General features: G+C 46.5%; 1 protein-coding gene across 1 annotated transcript in view; it reads left to right on the forward strand.

Moving 5' to 3' along the window:
• Positions 1 to 23,066, forward strand: part of LHCGR (luteinizing hormone/choriogonadotropin receptor) — a 266,389-nt gene that overhangs the window by 60,096 nt on the left and 183,227 nt on the right. The gene's annotated exons all lie outside the window — the stretch shown is intronic.

The following is a 23,066-nucleotide window of genomic DNA, read 5'->3' on the forward strand; positions in this document are numbered from 1 at the left end:
TGCAACAGCTGAAGGCACACTGAGTTAAGTAGCAAACCAGTGTGTCTCCAGCTGTTGCATAACTACAATCCCCAGCATCCCCTGCCAAAGTAGTATGCCTCCCGCTGTTGCATAACTACAACACCCAGCATGCCCTTCCGCTGTCCGTACATGCTGGGGGTTGTAGCTTTTGCAACAGCTGAAGGCACACTGGTTGCAAAACACTGAGTTTGTTGCCAAACTCGGTGTTTCACAACCTGTGTGTCTCCAGCTGTTGCAAAACTACAACTCCCAGCATGCACTGATAGACCGTACATGCTGGGAGTTGTAGTTTTGCAACAGCTGGGTGCCCCCCCCCCCCCCCCCCAATGTGAATGTACAGGGTACACTCACATGGGCGGAGGATTACAGTAAGTATCCGGCTGCAAGTTTGAGCTGCAGCAAATTTTCTGCTGCAGCTCAAGCTGCCAGCGAGAAACTACTGTGAACCCCCCGCCCATGTGACTGTACCCTAAAAACACTACACTACACTAACACAAAATAAAATAAAAAGTTAAAAAAACACTACATATACACATACCCCTACGATAAAAATTAAAAACGTCTGGTACGCCACCGTTTCCAAAATGGAGCCTCCAGCTGTTGCAAAACTACAACTCCCAGCATGCACTTATAGACCCTTCATGCTGGGAGTTGTAGATTTGCAACAGCTGGATGTTCCCCCCCCCCCCCCCCAATGTGAACGTACAGGGTACACTCACATGGGCGGAGGATTACAGTAAGTATCCGGCTGCAAGTTTGAGCTGAGGCAAATTTTCTGCCGCTGCTCAAACTGCCAGCGAGAAACTACTGTGAACCCCCCGCCCGTGCGACTGTACCCTAAAAACACTACACTACACTAACACAAAATAAAATAAAAAGTAAAAAACACTACATATACACATACCCCTACACAGCCCCCCTCCCCTCCCCAATAAAAATGAAAAACGTCTGGTACGCCACTGTTTCCAAAACGGAGCCTCCAGCTGTTGCAAAACAACTACTCCCAGTATTACCAGATAGCCACTGACTGTCCAGGCATGCTGGGACTTTTACAACAGCTGGAGGCACCCTATTTGGGAATCACTGGCATAGAATACCCCTATGTCCACCCCTATGCAATCCCTAATTTAGGCCTCAAATGCGCATGGCGCTCTCATTTTGGAGCCCTGTCGTATTTCAAGGCAACAGTTTAGGGTCACATATGGGGTATCGCCTTACTCGGGAGAAATTGTGTTACAAATTATGGGGGGTATTTTCTGCTATTACCCTTTTTAAAAATCAAAAATTTTTGGGAAACCAACATTTTAGGTAAAATTTTTTTTTTTTTTTTACATATGCAAAAGTTGTGAATCACCTGTGGGGTATTAAGGTTCACATTACCCCTTGTTACGTTCCCCGAGGGGTCTAGTTTCCAAAATGGTATGCCATGTGTTTTTTTTTTTTGCTGTTCTGGCACCATAGGGGCTTCCTAAATGCGGCATGCCAACAGAGCAAAATTTGCTTTCAAAAAGCCAAATGTGACTCCTTCTGTTCTGAGACCTGTAGTGCGCCAGCAGAGCACTTCTCACCCCCATATGGGGTGTTTTCTGAATCGGGAGAAATTGGGCTTCAAATTTTGGGGGGTATTTTCTGCTATTACCCTTTTTAAAAATGTAAAATTTTGGGAAACCAAGCATTTTAGGTAAAAAAAAAATTTTTTTTTAAACATATGCAAAAGTCGTGAAACACCTGTAGGGTATTAAGGTTCATTTTACCCCTTTTTACATTCCCCGAGGGGTCTGGTTTCCAAAATGGTATGCCATGTGGTTTTTTTTTGCGGTTCTGGCACCATAGGGGCTTCCTAAATGCGGCATGCCCCCAGAGCAAAATTTGCTTTCAAAAAGCCAAATGTGACTCCTTCTCTTCTGAGACCTGTAGTGCGCCAGCAGAGCACTTCTCACCCCCATATGGGGTGTTTTCTGAATCGGGAGAAATTGGGCTTCAAATTTTGGGGGGTATTTTCTGCTATTACCCTTTTTAAAAATGTAAACATTTTGGGAAACCAAGCATTTTAGGTAAATTTTTTTTTTTTTTTAACATATGCAAAAGTCGTGAAACACCTGTAGGGTATTAAGGTTCACTTTACCCCTTTTTACGTTCCCCGAGGGGTCTGGTTTCCAAAATGGTATGCCATGTGTTTTTTTTTTGCGGTTCTTGTACCATAGGGGCTTCCTAAATGCGGCATGCCCCCAGAGCAAAATTTGCTTTCAAAAAGCCAAATGTGACTCCTTCTCTTCTGAGACCTGTAGTGCGCCAGTAGAGCACTTCTCACCCCCATATGGGGTGTTTTCTGAATCGGGAGAAATTGGGCTTCAAATTTTGGGGGGTATTTTCTGCTATTATCCTTTTTAAAAATGTAACATTTTTGGGAAACCAAGCATTTTAGGTAAAACATTTTTTTTTTTTACATATGCAAAAGTCGTGAATCACCTGTGGGGTATTAAGGTTCACTTTACCGATTGTTACGTTCCCTGAGGGGTCTAGTTTCCAAAATGGTATGCCATGTTTTTTTTTTTGCTGTTCTGGCACCATAGGGGCTTCCTAAAGGTGACATGCCCCCCAAAAACCATTTGTCGCTCCTTCCCTTCTGAGCCCTCTACTGCGCCCGCCGAACAATTAACATAGACATATGAGGTATGTGCTTACTCGAGAGAAATTGGGTTTCAAATACAAGTAAAAATTTTCTCCTTTTTACCCCTTGCAAAAATTCAAAAATTGGGTCTACAAGAACATGCGAGTGTAAAAAATGAAGATTGTGAATTTTCTCCTTCACTTTGCTGCTATTCCTGTGAAACCCCTAAAGGGTTAAAACACTTACTGAATGTCATTTTGAATACTTTGGGGGGTGCAGTTTTTATAATGGGGTCATTTATGGGGTATTTCTAATATGAAGACCCTTCAAATCCACTTCAAACCTGAACTGGTCCCTGAAAAAAAGCGAGTTTCAAAATTTTGTGAAAAATTGGAAAATTGCTGCGGAACTTTGAAGCCCTTTGAAGAAAAGTAAAAACTCATCAATTTTATGATGCAAACATAACGTAGACATATTGTATATGTGAATAAAAGAAAAATTATTTGGAATATCCATTTTCCTTACAAGCAGAGAGCTTCAAAGTTAGAAAAATGCAAAATTTTCAAATTTTTCATCAAATTTGGGGATTTTTCACCAAGAAAGGATGCAAGTTACCAAAAATTTTTACCACTAAGTTAAAGTAGAATATGTCACGAAAAAACAATCTCAGAATCAGAATGATAACTAAAAGCATTCCAGAGTTATTAATGTTTAAAGTGATAGTGGTCAGAATTGCAAAAAACGCTCTGGTCCTTAAGGTGTAAAATGGCCTGGTCCTTAAGGGGTTAATTACCCCATACATTGCACCAGGAGCAGTCAGGAGTAGGCCTCAGCAGTACCCAAGAGGCTTTAATAACCCCTTACCTTGCCTGATCAATTGTGAGATCGAGCAATAACAGGTGTGTTATGGCCTCAGATGTCCTGGGCCGCAGCCGCGCTCCACTGAATGGATTAGCGTGTCTCTATCTTTCAAGGACAGGTGCGTGTTGCACACTGAAACCAGTTTGTGATAGGGATCTGGGATTGCAATTATTTAACCTTAAAACGAGGAATTACCAGTAAGTGAGGGTACATAAGCTGGGGTTGATTAAAGGAGATATCCAATAGTGAAAAATCTGAAAATAAGTATCTGCCACAGGTTAGACCTTGACTCCATGATGCCACAGCACTTTTCATTATATGTCTGCCTCATCCCGTTTGTATGCTATGCCCCTGTGAAAATAGCAGCACTTCCTGGTTATGGAGCCTGAGCTCCCATCATCCTCTTCACTCTGGAAAAAAGTACTTCCTCTCAAGTCTGTAACATAATGTACACCCTAAAGCCTGCCCATATCACGCCCTACTGTGCTAAATCTCTGCCCTTCTTATTGCTCACCAATCACAGCACTCACATATTAAACCAATCACAGCACTCCTGCTTGAGCCTGAATGAGGACGTACACAGCTCCTCCCCTCCCCCTGCTCTGTTTACACAGGACCTAATTTATCATGGGAAGGTTTCAAGTTTGCATGGGAAAGCACTGAGCGAGGGGGGGGGGGGAGGACGTCCACAGCTCTTCCCCGCCATAATGTTTTCAATGTGTGAGGAGACATACTGCACTGCACGGGCTGGGGATGATTTCTATATGTGAGGAGACATATTACACTGCAGGGGCTGGGGATGTATAGACTACAGGGAATAAATATCATACTGGGGATGATTTCTATGTGTGATGGGGGGGGGGGCTCCTGAATGACATGCTGGAAGTTGTAGTCCCTGTTATGTGTGTGTATAAGGCTCAAGCAGGACTGCTGTGATTGGTTCAATGTGTGAGTGCTGTGATTGGTGAGCACTCACATATTGAGAACTATGAGGAAAGGAATGACGAGCTGACCACAGGCTGTAGAAGAAGTGTAGGTCGAGATGCTGGATTATGCAGCGCTTCCTGTCTAGAGAGAAATCACTGAAAAATGTACTTTCTGTTCCAGATGGGTTATGTGAGTATATTACAAAGTTGTATAACTTTTTAAACTGTTGCTAACTGTATAGAATTTTTCACCATTGGACTACTCCTTTAAGTCCCTGCCCTTTGTACACACCGCCCGTCGCTATAAGCGATTGGATTAGTTAGTGAGTTGGTTAGTGAGGTCCTCGGATCGGTCCAGGCGGGGTAGGAGAAGGCCCAGGCAGAGCGCCGAGAATTTAACCATCATTGTTGAAATTTGCATTAAGCATGTATTTAGCTACTGCTAAACATCCAAAAATTTAAGGCCCAAGGCCAGAGGCACCAGGGAGGCAGGTAGTTCCTGAAAAAACACAGAATGAGTCTGGATCATGCATTTGCAGTACCCAAGAGGGTTTCATAACCCCTTACATTTAAAGATCAATGTTTACATTTGCATTAAGCATGTATTCAGCTACTGCTAAACTTCAAAAAATTATAGGCCCAAGGCCTGAGGCACCAGGGAGGCAAGTAGTTTGTGAAAGACACAGGATGAGTCTGGAGCAGTCATTCGCAGTACCCAAGAGGGTTTAATAACCCCTTACATTTAAAGATCAATGTTGACATTTGCATTAAGCATGTATTTAGCTACTGCTAAACTTCAAAAAATTATAGGCCCAAGGCCAGAAGCATCAGTTTTCCCCATATTAGGAGGATAGTTGTCCCCCAGATTAGGCAGCATAGATGTCCCCCACATTAGGAGCAGACTTGTCCCCCAAAGTAGGCAGCATAGATGTCCCCCAGATTAGGAGCATACTTGTCCCCCAGATTAGGCAGCATAGATGTCCACCAGATTAGGAGCTTAGTTGTCCCCCAGATTAGGAGCATAGTTGTCCCCCAGATAAGGAGCATAGTTGCCCCTCAGATTAGGCAGCATAGATGCCACCCAGATTAGGCAGCATAGATGTCCCCCACATTAGGAGCATACTTGTCCCTCAGAGTAGGCAGCATAGATGTCCCCCAGATTAGGAGCATATTTGTCCCCTAGATTAGGCAGCATAGATGTTCACCAGAATAGGCAGCATAGATGTCCCCCAGATTAGGCAGCATAGATGTCCCCCAGATTAGGCAGCATAGATGTCCACCAGATTAGGAGCTTAGTTGTCCCCCAGATAAGGAGCATAGTTGTCCCCCAGATAAGGAGCATAGTTGTCCCCCAGATTAGGTAGCACAGATGTCACCCAGATTAGGAGCATAGTTGTCCCCCAGATTAGGCAGCATAATTGTCTCCCAATCAGCGCGGGCCGGTCAGAGCCAATCAAAGGGCCGTAGGTGGCAAGCGGGTGCCAGGTCTGCCCCAGAGGGTTTCATAACCAACCACAATAGAGAAAAAATTTTTGTAGGAGCATGGTCAATCTACTCAGACCCATCTGCCTTTGGTGGCTGGAAATCCTGGCTGATCCATCCCTGATTCATCTTGACAAACGTCAGTCTCTCCACATTTTTAGTGGACAGATGAGTTCGCCTTGGGGTGACTATGGCCCCGGCCGCACTAAACACCCGCTCTGATGGCACACTACTGGCCGGGCAGGACAGCTTTTCCAGGGCAAACACTGCTAGTTGCGGCCAAAAATCGAGTTTGGCTGCCCAGAAGTCCAGCGGATCTTCAACAGTTGTTGGCAGGGTCATGTCGAGGTAAGCCACAACCTGCTGATTCAGGTCCTGCTCCATGTCCACCTGCTGCTGATGAGTAGCTTCACTATGCGGCTGAAGGAAGCTACTCATCAGCGACTGTAGACTCAGGCTGCTGCTGATTGAGCCGGTACTGCTCCTGCCACCCCTCCCCTCCCCAGCAGCCGTAGCAGTGGAAGGTGAGCGCAGAGGGCCTCCCGAGTCAGACCTGCAAGTGGATGGACCATGTGGCCGATAGGCATTGGCCAACCGACTACGTAGAAGCTTCCTGAAGTAGGTCAGTTTGTCCTCCCTCTCAGTGGGTGTAAAAAAGGCTCCCATTCTGGGCCGGTAGCGAGGGTCTAATAAGGTGGAGATCCAGAAGTCATTGCGCTGACGAATTTTGACAATTCGGGGGTCACTACGCAAGCAACTCAGCATGCATTGTGCCATTTGTGACAGTGACTCGCTGGGACTACCTGCCTCCATCTCCACTGCATACTGCCACGGTGTGTCTGGGTCCTCTGTCTCGCCTCCCTCGTAATAACCCTCCAGCTACTCTGGCTGCTCCTGCTCCTCCTCTCCTGTCTAATGACCAGAAATCTCATCCACCGTAAACTGTGCTCCGCTCTGCCCCTCATCATCCTCCTCCAGTTCATCCCCCACAGGACTCATGTAGCCTTCTGATGTAGGCGCAACGTCTCCATTGCCGTGACCAGCCATGTTTTCAATAATTTTTTGGAGTAAATGTAGGAGTGGAATTACGTCGTTCATGGCGTAATTAGAGCGACTAACAAAAAATGTGGCTTCCTCAAAGGGCCTCAGCAAACGGCAGGTGTTACGTATGAGCTGCCACTCGTTCAAATTGAAGTTACACAGGGGAGTACTCCTATCTGCTTGTATCATCAAAAAATCCGTTATGGCTTTTCTTTGTTCGTATAGTCTGTCCAACATATGGAGGGTGGAATTCCATGTGGCAACGTCACAAATGAGACTATGTTGTGGGATACCGTTCTGACGCTGCAGCTCAAGCAAAGTGTGCTTGGCGGTGTACGAGTGGCTGAAGTGCATGCACAGTTTCCTTGCCATTGTCAGGACGTCTTGCAAATGGGGTGAAGACTTGATGAACTTCTTGACAACCAGATTCAACACGTGTTCCATGCAGGGTGAATGGTTCACACTTCCTTGTCGCAGCGCGGCCACAATGTTCTTCCCATTGTCGGTCACCATGGTTCCCATTTCCAGATTTCGTGGAGTAAGCCATACTCGGATTTCTTCCCTAATGAACTTTAGCAGTTCCTCCCCTGTGTGACTCCGTTCGCTAAGGCAAACCATGTGAAGGACGGCTTGACACCGCTGTGCCCTACACACGTGGTACGATGAAGAGCCACCGAGATTTGGAAGTGCAGTGGAGGCCGAGGACACGGGGGAGGAGGAGCAGGAGGAGGAGGCGCCCACTGTAAAAGGACCAACTGCCTGGGAGCAAGAGCGTGGAGGAGGAAGCAGTGTGACCTGTCCAAGTTGCTGTTGTGGCTGTGCAGGAACAACATTTACCCAGTGGGCCGTAAAAGACATGTATTGTCCCTGCCCGTAGTTACAGCTCCACACGTCGGCCCTGCCATGCACTTTTGAACACACCGACAGGCTGAAGGACTGGCCCACCTTCTCTTGTACAAACTTATGCAGGGCTGGTACTGCCTTCTTCGCAAAGAAACGATGGCTTGGGACTCTCCACCTCGGCTCAGCACAAGCCATCAATTCCCTGAAAGCTGCAGAGTCCACCAGTTGGAAAGGAAGGGGCTGCAACACCAGCAACTTGGACAGGAGCACATTCAACTTCTGCACCGTTGGATGAATGGGCGCATACTGTTGTCTCTTGGACATGGCTTCGCCAATCGATTGTTGGCGGAATGGCTGACTACAAGCGGAAGAAGCAGGAGCGCAAGAAGGAGGGTTTGACACAATGCTCCCTTCGGATGAGGTGGTGGAGCCTTGGCTGGATGACGGAGGGAGCGGATGGCCACTGGGTGATGCGGCAGGCTGGACCACTACATCGGAGCCACGGTTATCCCAGGCCGCTTTATGGTGGCGAATCATGTGTTGACGCAGGGCCGTGGTGCCGAGATTGGGACCCTGGCCACGCTTCACTTTCTGTCGACAGATTTTGCATGTGACTACGCTAAGGTCCTCCGGATTCTTTATGAAGAACAACCACACCGCAGGGTAACTGATTTTCACACCCGCAGTCCGCACTATTTCACTGCTATTGGCGCCATCTCCAGGAACCCCTGTTCCACTACCTCCCTGAATGGTTGCTTGCCGCAAAGCAGGTGGTCTCCCCCAGTGTGGCTCCTGAATTTCCACTACTGCCACCACCACGCTGATTGCCAACCGTGCTAGCGCCTTGCTGCCTCATAGACAAAGAGCAAATCTCTTCTCCTAATGATGATGAAGCCCCGGCTTCTGCATCCGGCTCCCAATTGCGATCGGCTTCATCATCATCAAAAGATGTGTGCACGTCACTGATGTCCTCCTCGTGTTCCACAACAGTGTCTGCCTCAGGACCCTGAACAATTGAAACACCACCTCCCACGTCACTCTCCGCATCACTACTTGGCTGCCTTGCGGAGCAAGCGACGCATGTCTCCTCACATTCTTGGCTGCCCATTAGCTGCTGACTGTCCTCTATTACATCGTCCTCACTAAATAGTGGAGCTGAACCCAAAGGTTGAGATACTTCTTTGGGAGAGGGAACAGCATAGGACAAAAGCAATGGGATTACGGGGACTGCTCCCGGGCCATGCCAACTGAGGGTTGTGTCTGAGGAACCCATCGACCCTTGACTGGGTTGTCAGATGTCACTTGTGATGATGGGGATGAGTGTGCAAACCAATTGACGAGGAGAGATGGGTCGACGACACGACCGCTGGGTGTTAACGTGAGCTCAGGCCTATTGCTGCAACTCCTGCTGCCACTCGCCCCAAGTCTGCTGCCAACTCTGCCTGACGTATGTAGGCCTCTGCCCCTTCTCTGTGCACGTCCTGGCACTTCCCTGCCTGACATACTTAGTGCGTTTATTAGGGTATAGAACAGCAGCAGGCGATTATTTACAGCTTTCCTTTTAAAGTATATAGGCCCTAGACAGAATAACAGTTACTAAATAGTACACTCCTTTGTTGTATGTATGCCCTTTGCAATGATGAGCGCACTGGTATGTGTATTTCTACGCAGAAAAAACACTTTTTTTTTTTTTTAAATACACCAGCAGGTGTATACTAATGTGTGGAATAGCACTGAATTTAGCACAGAGACAGAATACAGGTAGTAAATAGTACACTACTTGGTTCTATGTATGCCCTTTGCAATGATGAGCGCACTGTTAAGCGTATTTGTACGCAGGAAAAACTTTTTTTTTCTTTAATACACCGGCAGGTGTATAACGTGTGGTATAACTCTTAATTTAGCACAGAGACAGAATAAAATGTAGTATATGGTACACTATTTGCTTGTATGTAGGCTCTTTGCAATGATAAGGCCACTGAAAAAGCCTATTTGTACACAGGAAAACCTTTTTTTTTTCTTTCATACACCGGCAGGTGTATAACGTGTGGTATAACACTTAATTTAGCACAGAGACAGCGTAACAGGTGAAAAATGGTAAAAAGGCACTAAAGTCCACACTAATATGACTTATTTCTGAACAGCAGCAGGACCCAACTGGGCAGCACCACAGAATTTTTTCTTTTTTACAGGGATTACACCCTAAATTGCACTCTGTCACACAATTGTGAGAATCAGATTTGTGGAGCAACGGAAAAAACTCAATTGGGCTGAAAAATGAGGAGATTAGATGCTCCATGCAGGTAAAACAGCTGTGAGATCTATGACGCAGGTGAGTGCTATGCAGCACCTCTATGCCTGCTATATGGAGTAAGGAGAATACAAGGTTTTGCAAGAATCGTTCTCGGTCAGAACTGCAGCAACACTGTGCCCTGTGTCTTTCCCTAATGCTGATGTCACCGCTACATATATGCTGTATAACGCCGTTGTATGCGATCAGCACACAGACATGCAGTCACTTCCTTTCCCTATCTCGTGCATAGGAGAAATGAAGAGAGGCAAGATGGCCGCCGATTATATAAGGATGTTACATCACAGGGGTCAGTGAACACTGATAGGCTGCATCTTACATGTGATTCAGGGTCAGCCCGCCTACTTTAATTCCCATCGCTGTTTCCCGCCCTCCCATAATCCCCTGCCCCATGTACTCACATGTGGATCCGCCATCTTAGGTCTCCAATAGCCTGGAACACTGTAAAATGGAGTTCAATGAAGCGATTTGAGCGATAGAATCAAGGCGATATTCGTATTAGTTGTGAATCGAATTTTTTCTGAAATTCGTAACGAATTCGGGTTGGTCAACTTCGATTTGCTCATCTCTACAGCATACGGTACAGGGGAAGTGGATGAGATTTTTGTAAACACTCTTCACGCCGCAGAAATTGAATGCAGATTCTTTAATGTACAGTATAGGAGTTCCTGTTGCGTATTTGTTTGTGGAAATCAAAATCATCAGTAAAATCTACAAACACTGTGTTGTTGCAGATTTTTTTGTTTGTTTGTTTGTTTGTTTGTTTTTAATTACTGATAGATTTCAGCTGTTGTCTTGGCTTTCCATGCCTTCTTTTGCACCTCCCTTTGTGGTGGCCCAGTATGGGAGATGTTGCCCCGTACCCTTGCTGCCCTGTCAGGCTGCCTCCCCCAGTGTTCCTTGCACCTGTTTCTCCCCTGTACATATGTTCTGCACTGTATTGTATTATAAAATGTGTTGTATATTTAAGAGTTATGTCATGTGATTGTTATACAGGACTTATAAGTGACCAGGTGATCCTAAGAGTGACCTATGGGCTCCCTGCTAGTCTCCCCCATGTAAGCCCTGGGTGGAGCTAGCGTCTCTCTCTTGGAGCTTCTCTCTCTTGCTTCCTGCTGAGGTCCAGTGCAGTCGTGCCTAGTGTGTCCAGAGTGTTGGAGGCCTCAAAGTCAAGTCCTGCAGCCACCATCAATTCAAGTAAGCTAAAGTCACAGCTTTATGAGTCAAGTCAAGTCAGTCCCTGTCATCTGTCAAGTCAGCGTGGTCTGCATTCAATTGTCCAGTCCTACTACAAGTCCCAGCAAGCCCTTAAGGTCTCTGAGTCACTGGTCACCTCCGTGGGCCCTGGCTGAACTGTATAGACTTTACCAACTGTCTAACCTCAGTAAAGCTACCGTTGTCCATAACTTGGCGTCAGAGTCATTATTGCCCCCGTGCCTAGCCCAGGATCCAGTGGTATACCTTCGGGTGGTATTGAGGAAAAACCACATACTGGCGCCATGAATACAAGGGGTCAATGCCATCTTCCTCTAGGGTAAATCCATCTGCCCTGCATCACTCCCCCCTACCACAACTTTTGGCATCCTACGGACAGGATACGGGTGTGCGCCTTATGCCACAAGCCCTCCCATAGTCTGAACTGTGTCCAATATCGTCTGCAAAAACTGCATGCTGATGCGATTTAAGTCTGCGCCAGAAAGTGTATAGGACTTTGCAAATGAAAAGTGATTTACTCGTGGCGCTTGTGAAATAGAGGAGAAGGTGAAGAAAAGACTGTTATATGCTACTGAGAACTGTACAGAGGTAGTACCTGGAACGGTTAAGTTGGTCCGGTGTTTCCCGCGTGCAAGAGCGGTCGCAGCTCTGTCCCATCAGTCCCCAGCGGTGACACCTCTTTAATCAAGCAAGAAGGAACCAAAGAGCTGCCCTGTGCTGCACAGAGAACGATTTTGCTGACCGGAGCAAAACAGGAAGTTCCCTGGGTGCAGCCATATTGGAGGTTAACCCATTGGTACCTGCAAGTCTGGTCACAAGACGAATTACAACCGGGTGCCTGCAAAATAGAGGGGGAGCATCCATTACAATACCCCCATCAGTCAAGTCCAAGCTGCTGCAGCACTTCAGCAATCATCTTAAAGGGTAAAGCACCTTATTCTTCTTAAACAGCGCACTCAAAACTCAATAAGATGTCAGAACCCAGCTTTCAAGATCAACCAGGCGACAGCGCCCCTTCATCTCCAGCAGCGTGGTCATCACCTGCTCCACCAGCCAAGATCTTGCCAGCTCTACCTGCAGTCAGCATCAACAGTCCTAGCATCTGCACCGTTATTCATGGGGAACCCTGTCCTCCCTACATACAATGGAGACCCCTTCACCCTGAGGAATTTCAAAGAGAGGATCCAGAGTTTGTTTGTCTTTTACTCTTTCCCTCCTAATCAACAGGTGCAATTGCTCTCAGAAAAACTCCTGGGACCAGCGCTAGAGGAAGTCTGCACCTGGCCAGCCTCTGAGAAGGCAACTGTAGAGCAGATCTTTGAAGGACTGTATCAGGTATTTGAGTCACCTTCTCCATCAGAGATCCGTCTCCGACTGCATGAAAGGCGACAAAAAAGCCAGGTGAAACCTTGATAGCATATGCCGTAGCCCTACAGAATTCCCTAGATACTGTACAAAAAATAGATGGTATGATTCCCGAGCAGGGCAATAAGGTGTTAATGGACAGATTTATTGATGGGGCACATAATAAGTGGGTCATAGCCCAGCTGAGAATGTTAGCGGTCCAAAACCACAACTTGTCCTTCCCTGCTTTCAAAAGACTGGCTATCCAAGTGATTGAGTCTGGGACTGAGTTAGAGGAAGCCTTTGAGCTCCTTACAACTGTTCCAGAGCCACTAGGGGCAGTAGCCAGATCTATACCACCTCCGTCACCAGCCCCCGACCCAGTGTCCTTTACAGAGTTTTAGGTAGGACATTGAACAACTGACTAAGGCTGTGAAGGAGCTTGCCACCCGGGCTACTCCACCTGACCATAAGCCGCCCCTGCCTAGAAAATCTGCCCCTGCTCCCCACAATTTCAATTACCGCAATCCTCCGTCCAATAGACCCTCAGGGACTCAAATACTCTTTTGCACTTACTGTAATAAGTCAGGACATTGGAAAATGCAATGCTGGGATTTAAACGGATTTCCCCTGAGGTCCCGGATCGGCCCTCAGGAAAACAGTCATCGGGTCCAATCTCCAAACAACCTAAGTCAGGACTCTCACTTTATGTCACCTCCTGCCCCTATGTAAAAGTTATGTCACGATTCGGCAGGCTGGAGGTGGATCCTCTGTGTCAGCGAGGGATTGGCGTGGACCGTGTCGGTGGACCGGTTCTAAGTTGCTACTGGTTTTCACCAGAGCCCGCCGCAAAGCGGGATGGTCTTGCTGAGGTGGTAGCAACCAGGTCGTATCCACCGGCAACGGCTCAACCTCGCTGACTGCTGAGAAGGCGTGGGACAGAAGGACTAGGCAGAGGCAAGGTCAGACCTAGCAGAAGGTCGGGGCAGGCGGCAAGGTTCGTAGTCAAGGAGGATAGCAGGAGATCTGGAACACAGGCTTTGGACAACACTAAACGCTTTCACTGGCACAAGGCAACAAGATCCGGCAGGTAGGTGCAGGGGAAGTGAGGTAATATAGCCAGGGAGCAGGTGGAAGCTAATTAGGCTGATTGGGCCAGGCACCAATCATTGGTGCACTGGCCCTTTAAATCTTAGAGAGTTGGCACACGCGCGCCCTAAGGAGCGGAGCCGCGCACACCAGGACATGACAGCCGGGGGCCGGGACAGGTGAGTGACTTGGGATGCGATTCGCGAGCGGGCGCGTCCCGCTATGCGGATCGCATCCCCGTCGGAAGTGTCAGTGCAGCGCTCCCGGTCAGCGGGTTTGACCGGGGCGCTGCAGAGAGAGAAACGCCGAGGGGCGCTCCGGGGAGGAGCAGGGACCAGGAGCGCTCGGCGTAACAAGTTATTGTAGAAGGTGTACTGTTGGAGGCATTGATAGATACAGGGTCACAAGTGTCTACTATACCTAATAGTGATTTAAATCAGCATTGGGATGCTAGTTTATTGTGTGAGCCTGATGATGTTAACTTCCACATAGTTGCTGGTAATCGGCAACCAATCCCCAGACATGGATACTGGGAGCCAACCATTCAGTTGGGAGAGCTTGTACTTAGCGGGCAGGGAATGATTGTAACTAATGTGACAGATAAGGGGTCTGCTGAGTTTATATTGGGGATGAACATAATGAAGAATTGTTTCACTGAAGTGTTAGATGCCTTGCATGCCTCTCTTCCCCATCTGTCCCCTTCAGGCCAGCGGGTTGCGCAGCACAACTTGAAAGTTCTACAGGCAGAGCAGAAGTTTGCCAACAAGCGAGGTGAAATCTGCAGAAAACGAGTTTAAGACATCAAGTCAGTGACCCTACAACCCAACACGGAGACCATCATCTGGTGTTGTGCACGTCCTGGAGTCAAGAATAGGGATTATCAAGCCCTGCTGGAACCTGTGCAATTGGAAGATCATCCTCTTGTTCGAGCTGCGAGAAGCCTTGTCACTGTCACCAACGGGAGAGTCCCAGTGCGGTTAGTAAACCTGTCTGATTCTGCTACTGTCTTGCCCAAATACACTCCTGTAGCCCAGCTGTACCTCCTAGAGACGAAAGACATTGTGACAGGTGGCCCGATAGCGTGCAGCACAAGTGGCTGAAGGATCCAGTGTGAGCCCTCCAGAGCCCTGGTGGGCGGAACTCCAGGTTGGAGATGACACTACCCTAAGGGACCAAGTCAATGGAATCATCATTGTTGCCAAGAGGTACCATGAGGCTTTCAGCAAGCACCCCACAGACTTTGGGCAGACTTCAAGATTCAGCACCGAATCCTCACAGGTGACAGCCCACCTATCAAGGAAAGACATCCATATCCATATCAGACTGTCAAGAAGATGCTGGCTGACATGAAAGAGGCAAATGTAATCCAGGAAATTCAGAGCCCCTGGGCGGCGCCACTTGTCCTAGTCAAGAAAAAGGACGGAACCATCCGCTTCTGTGTCCACTACAGGAAATTGAACAATGTCACACATAAGGATGCTTATCCATTGCCAAGGATCAAGGAGTCACTCACCGCCCTCGGGTCGGTTGCTTACTTCTCCACCCTGGACTTAATCAGTGGATATTGTCAAGTGACCATGGCCGTGGAGGTTCGGGAGAAGACTGCCTTCGTGACACCCATAGGACTGTTAGAGTTTAAAAGTATGCCGTTTTGGCTGTGCAATGCCCCTGCTACCTTCCAGCATCTAATGGAAAGGTGCATGGGCCATCTGAATTGAAAGTGTCCTATTGTGCCTGGACGATGTCACTGAGTATTTCAAGTCCTACCAGGAACACCTTAGCCATTTGTCAGACGTCTTCCAAGTCCTGATAAAGCATGGGCCTGCGATCTTCTGTGTCTCACCAACCCTGGGGCTGGTCCAACTGACACTAATCTCCACACCAGTCCCAGTCTTGTCACCATTGGCTCCAGCTTATAACCCTGTCTCTAGAGTGCTGATCCTGTCACCAGTCTCTCCACCACTGCTCCCAGTGACTCCGAATCCAACTAGTCCTGGACTAATACCAGCTCCCGAGTTCTCTGAGGAAGAGCCGGCTGCCATTCCAGAGGTTCCAAGAGCTCCCAAAGACTATGGTGTTCTAGACTCTCCAGAAGTGGTGTTGCGCAGGTCCCAAAGGTCAACACAAGGGCAAATTCCCATAGGATACAAAGATTAGCTCACAATATGGTGTACAAGGTTACGTACCACACATAGCCAGTTCATATGTAAACACTTCAGTTGGGACTGTAACATTACTTATAGTCCCAGTCCACAAATGTCCATTGTATATATATATCTGTCTAACATTTTTCTGTCCTCGTGTATAGGGTACTCTACTGGCCAGAGGGTTCCCCTGAAACTAAAAGTAAGACACGTGTAGAGGCAGAGTACATAATGTAAAATTGTTATATAGTATCACACTACTTGTTGAGTTCTGGGAAGAAGTGTCAACCCCTTTCCCGCTATAGGACGTATGCATACGTCCAATCATCCGACACGTTCACGCAATTGGACGTATGCATACGTCATAGTGATCTCCTGCACTGCCGCGGGCAGCGCAGGAAATCGACAGTGGGACCTGGCTGTCAATCACAGCCAGAATCCCGCCGCAGCTGCCGGAGCCGCGACCGTGCCGGTCCTGGCAGCATTAACCCCCTAGATTCCGTGATCAATCCTGATCACGGCATCTATGGTGTTGACAGGGGGAGCGCTCTCCCTCTGTTCTCCAATGGCGGCACCGCGATACGATCGCGGGTCTCTGTTGGTTGCCCTGTATTATCCCCAAAAATGATCAAAAACACAAATCATATATATACAGTGGTCCCTCAACATATGATATTAATTGGTTCCAGGAGAACCATCATATGTTGAAACCATCATATGTCGAGTACATATGTTTATGTAAAAATGGTAATTGGTTCTGGGGCCTTGGAGCCATTGTATGTTGAATACATATCTCTATGGGAAACTGCTAATTGGTTCTGGGATGACCATTGTATGTGGAGTGTATGGGGAGTGTTTAACAAACCAGGGTGCCTCCAGCTGTTGCACAACTACAACTCCCAGTATGCATGTACAGCCATTGACTGTCTGGGCATGCTGGGAGTTATAGTTTTGCAACAGCTGGAGGCACAGTGATAGGGAAACATTGATGTATGGGGTGTATAGTGTGTATATGTATTGTATGTGATGTGTGACATTGTATACAGTACTGTACAGTTCTTTAAATACCTTCAGGGGGGACAGAATGTCCTCCATTATGATCCTGCCGACTACAGCTCTATAGGAAAGCAAGGGGAGGGCAGCCAGCAGCTCATTGGATGCTTGCAGCAAGATGCTGCAGGCTATTGGCTATGGCTGCACTGGGGGGGGGGGGGGGGGGGGGCAGGGCTTACACGGAGCTCACAGTGGAAGCCTATGTGAGTTAGCAGGACAGCATGTGAGTAACAGGAGGCAGAACGGGGCACACGGGGCACATTAAACAACTATCTGGCAGTTACTGAAGTTGTCAGCGCTGTCAGATAGCTGTTTGTACGATGGCCCCGACACACAGCAGCATCATATGTCGATGCTGCCTTCAACATACCATGGGCTCTGAGAGGCCATCATATGTTGAAATGTTCATATGTCGGGGCCATCATAAGTTGGGGGGTCACTGTATATAATTGATATTGCCATGTCCGTAATGACATATACTATAAAACTATAACGGAAGTTATCCCGCACGGTGAACACCGTAAAAAAAAACATTAAAAAAAGCGCAAAATTCGCCAATTTTGGTACATATAGCGGAATAAAAAAGATCAAAAGGTAGTATGCAGCACAAGAATTATACCAATAGAACGTACAGCTCATCCCGCAAAAAAATAAGCCCTTACTCAATAGTGTCGGATGAAAAATAAAAAAGTTACGGCTGTTGGAAAATGAATGGCAGAAAAAGAATTTTGCTCAGAAAAGGAAAAAGAACATAGAAAGCTATATAAAATGGGTATCGTCATAATCATACTGATCCACAGAATAAATTTAACATCACTTTTACCGCACAGTGTACACTATAAAAAAAACGCCTGAAATTTTCCAGTTTTTCACAATATTTTGCTGTTTTTCACAAAAAATGATGCATGTGTCAACAAAAATGCACCAGTTATATAAAGTACAATATGTCACGAAAAAACAATCTCAGAATCGCTCTGCTCAGAAAAAGCGTTCTGAAGTTATTACCATTTAAGGAGATACATGTCAAAAAAAAAAGAGCCTGGTCATTGAGGTAAAAAATGGGTCCGTCCTTAAGGGGTTAAGAACCGAGGGGCCCCAGCAGCCAAAACATTGGGTAGATAGGCTCCGGCAGCCCAATCTGCAAACTTGTGTGTATTGTGGTCTAAAATGTGCTCCTAGAGCAGTTACAAAGCTCGTTAATCCCACATGTTTACCAAACCAAAGAGCATGTATGGACATGTATGGACCTTGTTCTATAACCAGACCTGTGAAGGATCTTTTGCATAATGCCCCAGGAACTGTCATTTGGCACTATTGGCCACTTCAGTCCTCTGCCCTTCAGGACTGGGTGTCGAAGACGACTGCATTTAAGAGGGGGAGTTTGTGGTGGCCCAGTACGGGAGATGCTGCCCCGTACCCTTGCTGCCCTGTCAGGCAGCCTCCTTCAGTGCCCCTTGCATCTGTTTCCCCCTGTACATGCAGTGTAATGTATTATGAAATGTGTTATATATTTAAGAGTTATGTCATGTGATTGTTACACAGGAGGTATCAGTGACCAGGTGATCCCAAGAGTGAACTGGGCTCCCTGTTAGTCTCCACCATATAAGCCCTGGGTGGAGCTAGCTTCTCTCTCTTGGAGCTTAGAGCTTTTGCTTCCTGCTGAGGTCCAGTGCAGTCGTGCCTAGTGTGTGTGTCCAGAGTGTTGGAGGCCTCAAAGTCAAGTCCTGCAGCCACCATCAATTCAAGTAAGCTAAAGTCACAGCTTTATGAGTCAAGTCAAGTCAGCGTGGCCTGCATTCAAATGTCCAGTCCTTCTACAAGTCCCAGCAAGCCCTTATGGTCTCTGCATCGCTGGTCACCTCCCTGGGTCCTAACTGTCTACCCTCAGTAAAGCTACCGTTGTCCATAACTTGGCATCAGAGTATTTATTGCCCCCATGCCTAGCTCAGGATCCAGCAGTATACCTTCGGGTGGTTTTAGGCTTTACCACGCCCTGGCATCACCAATACAAGGGGTTAATGCCATCTGCCCCTAGGGTAACAACATCTGCCATCATCAAACCCCGCTACCAGACCTTTATGTGTTCAATATTTTTTTTCTTATGTCATTTTCCATTATTACACATAAACTAATGTTGTTACCAACATTCAGTTAAATTTCATGTCAGTAGCACCTTTGGAAATATATTTAACTAGCTGAGTACCCGGCGTTGCCCGGTTTTTCCTTCCTCATCCTTGTTGGGGAGGAAAATCAACAAAGGAGGAAACTTTTGACTTCAAATCCCATCCCCATATATTGTTTTCATATCCCAACCCTATATCCCGTCCTCATATCCTGTCCTCATACCCCGACCTCCTATCCAGTCCTCCTATCCCGTCCTCCCATCCCGTCCTCCTATCCCGACCTCCTATCATGTCCTCCTATCCCGTCCTCCTATCCCGACCTCCTATCTTGACCTCCTATCCGGACCTCCTATCTGGACCTCCTATCCCGTCCTCCTATCTCGACCTCCTATCTTGACCTCCTATCCCGACCCTCCTATCCCGACCTCCTATCCCGAACTCCTATCTCGACCTCCTATCCCTTCCTCCTATCTCGACCTCCTATCCCGTCATTCTATCTTGACCTCCTATCCTGTCCTCCTATCCTGTCCTCCTTTCTCCAGCTCCTATCCCGACCTGCTATCCCGTCCTCCTATCTCGACCTCCTATCCCGACCTCCTATCTCGACCTCCTATCCCGACCTCCTATCTCGACCTCCTATCCCGTCCTCCTATCCCGTCCTCCTACCTCGACCTCCTATGCCGTCCTCCTATTCCGTCCTCCTATGCCGACATCATATCCCGACCTCCTATCCCATCCTCCTATCTCCACCTCCTATCCCTTCCTCATATCTCGTCCTCATAGCCTGACCTCCTAACTCGACCTCCTATCTCGTCCCTCCCGTCCTCCTATCTTGACCTCCTATCTCGACCTCCCATCCCATCCTCATATCCCGACCTGTAATATGTGTACCAGGTATTGAAATATCTCCAGCCGTACAGAAGTTACATAGTTACATAGTTAGTATGGTTGAAAAAAGACATATGTCCATCAAGTCCAACCAGGGGATTGAAGGGAAGGGTGTAAGGGGATAAGGGAAAGGGATGTAGTTTTATAATTCTGCATAAGCATTAATGTTATTTTGTTCCAGGAATGTATCTAACCCTGTTTTAAAGCTGTTAATTGTTCCTGCTGTGACCAGTTCCTGAGGTAGACCGTTCCATAAATTCACAGTCCTCACGGTAAAGAAGGCATGTCGCCCCTTTAGACTAAACCTTTTCTTCTCCAGACGGAGGGAGTGCCCCCTCGTCCTTTGGGGGGGTTTAACCTGGAACAGTTTTTCTCCATATTTTTTGTATGGGCCATTTATATACTTATATACGTTTATCATATCCCCCCTTAAACGTCTCTTCTCAAGACTAAACAATTGTAACTCCTTTAATCGCTCCTCATAGCTAAGATGTTCCATGCCCCATATTAGTTTAGTCGCGCGTCTCTGCACCCTTTCCAACTCCGCAGTGTCCCTTTTATGAACAGGCGACCAAAACTGAACAGCATATTCCAGGTGAGGCCGTACCAATGCTTTATAAAGGGGGAGTATTATGTCCCTGTCCCTTGAGTCCATGCCTCTTTTGATACATGACAATATCCTGCCGGCTTTGGAAGCAGCAGCCTGACATTGCATGCTATTTTGTAGTCTGTGATCTACAAGTACACCCAGATCCTTCTCTACCAGTGACTCTGCCAGTTTAATCCCCCCTAAGACATACGACGCATGCAGGTTATTAGTACCCAGATGCATAACTTTACATTTATCCACATTGAACCTCATTTGCCAAGTGGATGCCCAGACACTTAGTCTATCCAAGTCATCTTGTAACTTATGCACATCCTCTATAGACTGTACCGTGCTACAAAGCTTGGTGTCATCTGCAAAGATAGAAACAGAGCTGTTAATACCATCCTCTATATCATTGATAAATAAATTAAACAGCAGCGGGCCCAGTACTGAACCTTGGGGTACACCACTAATAACCGTGGACCAATCAGAGTACGAATCATTGACCACCACTCTCTGGGTACGATCCATGAGCCAGTGTTCAATCCAGTTACAAACTAAAGTTTCCAAGCCCAAGGACCTTAACTTACCTGTCAGACGTCTGTGAGGGACAGTATCAAACGCTTTGGCAAAATCCAGAAACACTATATCCACAGCCATTCCTCTGTCAAGGCTTCTACTCACCTCTTCATAAAAGCAAATTAGATTGGTTTGACAACTTCTATCCTTAGTAAACCCATGCTGGCTATCACTTATAATACTATTATCCCCTATGTATTCCTGTATGTAATCCCTTATAAGTTCTTCAAACAATTTACCCACAATGCACGTTAGACTTACCGGTCTATAATTGCCTGGCGAAGACCTAGAGCCCTTCTTGAAGATTGGTACCACATTAGCCTTGCGCCAGTCCCTTGGCACAATACCAGACACCAGAGAATCTCTAAATATCATGAACAAGGGTACAGATATTACTGAACTTACCTCTCTAAGAACTCTTGGGTGTAGTCCATCCGGCCCTGGAGATTTGCTTACATTTACTTTACTTAACTTACCTTGTACCATCTCTACATTAAGCCAGTTCAATACATTATATGATGTGTTACCAGCACTGACCTGGCCAATGTCAGCTCCTTCTTCCATAGTATATACAGAACTAAAGAACCCATTCAGTAGCTCCGCCTTCTCTTGATCGCCCGTGACAACCTCCCCATTATCATTATTAAGGGGTCCTACATGCTCTGTCCTTGGTTTTTTTGTATTTATATATCTAAAAAAATATTTAGGATTAGTTTTGCTTTCTTTGGCCACCTGTCTCTCATTTTGAATTTTTGCTGTTTTTATTACATTTTTACAGATTTTATTAAGCTCCTTGTACTGTTTAAATGTTATAGCTGACCCATCAGATTTGTATTTTTTGATGGCTATTTTTTTGTTGTTTATTGCTCTTTTAACCTCATTTGTCAGCCATGTAGGATTTAGTTTTAATCGTTTATATTTGTTCCCCTTTGGTATATATTTAGCTGTATAGTTATTTAGAGTTGATTTAAAGATGTCCCATTTACCTTCTGTATCAGTATTTGAGAACACCTCCCCCAGTCTATGTCCTGTAGTGCAGCCCTCAGCCCAGGGAAATTTGCCTTTTTAAAGTTATATGTTTTTGCTTTCCCTGTCTGTCTTTGTTTTCTACATTTTAAGTCAAAAGTAACTATATTGTGGTCGCTATTACCAAGGTTTTCCCTCACAGTTGCATTACCAACCAGCTCTGCGTTGTTTGAAATGATCAGATCCAACAAGGCATCACTTCTTGTTGGGTCCTCCACAAACTGGCCCATAAAATTATCCTGCAATAAATTTAGGAATTTTCTCCCCTTTGTAGTTTTAGCCAACCCCCGGCCCCAATCTATATCTGGATAGTTAAAATCTCCCATTATTACCACTGTACCTCCCCGGGCGGCCCTCTCTATTTGTTTATACAGCCGACCTTCTATCTCTTCAGTGCTATTAGGGGGTCTGTAGATTACACCAAATATTATTTTTTCAGTATTTCTCTCCTTTTGTAATTCTACCCACAGTGATTCCACATCCTCAGAATCATCACACACTATGGCATCGTTCACACTGACTTTCATACCACTTCTAACATACAGACAGACTCCACCACCTTTTCTGTTCATTCTATCCTTGCGAAACAATGTAAACCCCTGCAGATTAACAGCCCAGTCATGCGAGGAGTCCAGCCATGTCTCAGTGACCCCAACAATATCAATATGTTCCTCCAGTATCAAGGCCTCAAGCTCCCCCATTTTATTTGCTAGGCTTCTGTCATTTGTGAACATACACTTTACATTTCCATCAAGTTTTACACATATAGTCTCACTAATGGGATTTTCAGAGTTATTGGGGTTAATGTCATTTTTTGAGTTATAAGGGCTAATTGTACTATTTAAGTTATTGGGGCTAATGGGATTTTTTGAGTTATTGGGTCTAACGTTATTATTTAAGTTATTGGGGCTAATGGGATT

Source organism: Hyla sarda, chromosome 3 (assembly GCF_029499605.1).
Source record: "Hyla sarda isolate aHylSar1 chromosome 3, aHylSar1.hap1, whole genome shotgun sequence".
NCBI lineage: Eukaryota > Metazoa > Chordata > Amphibia > Anura > Hylidae > Hyla > Hyla sarda.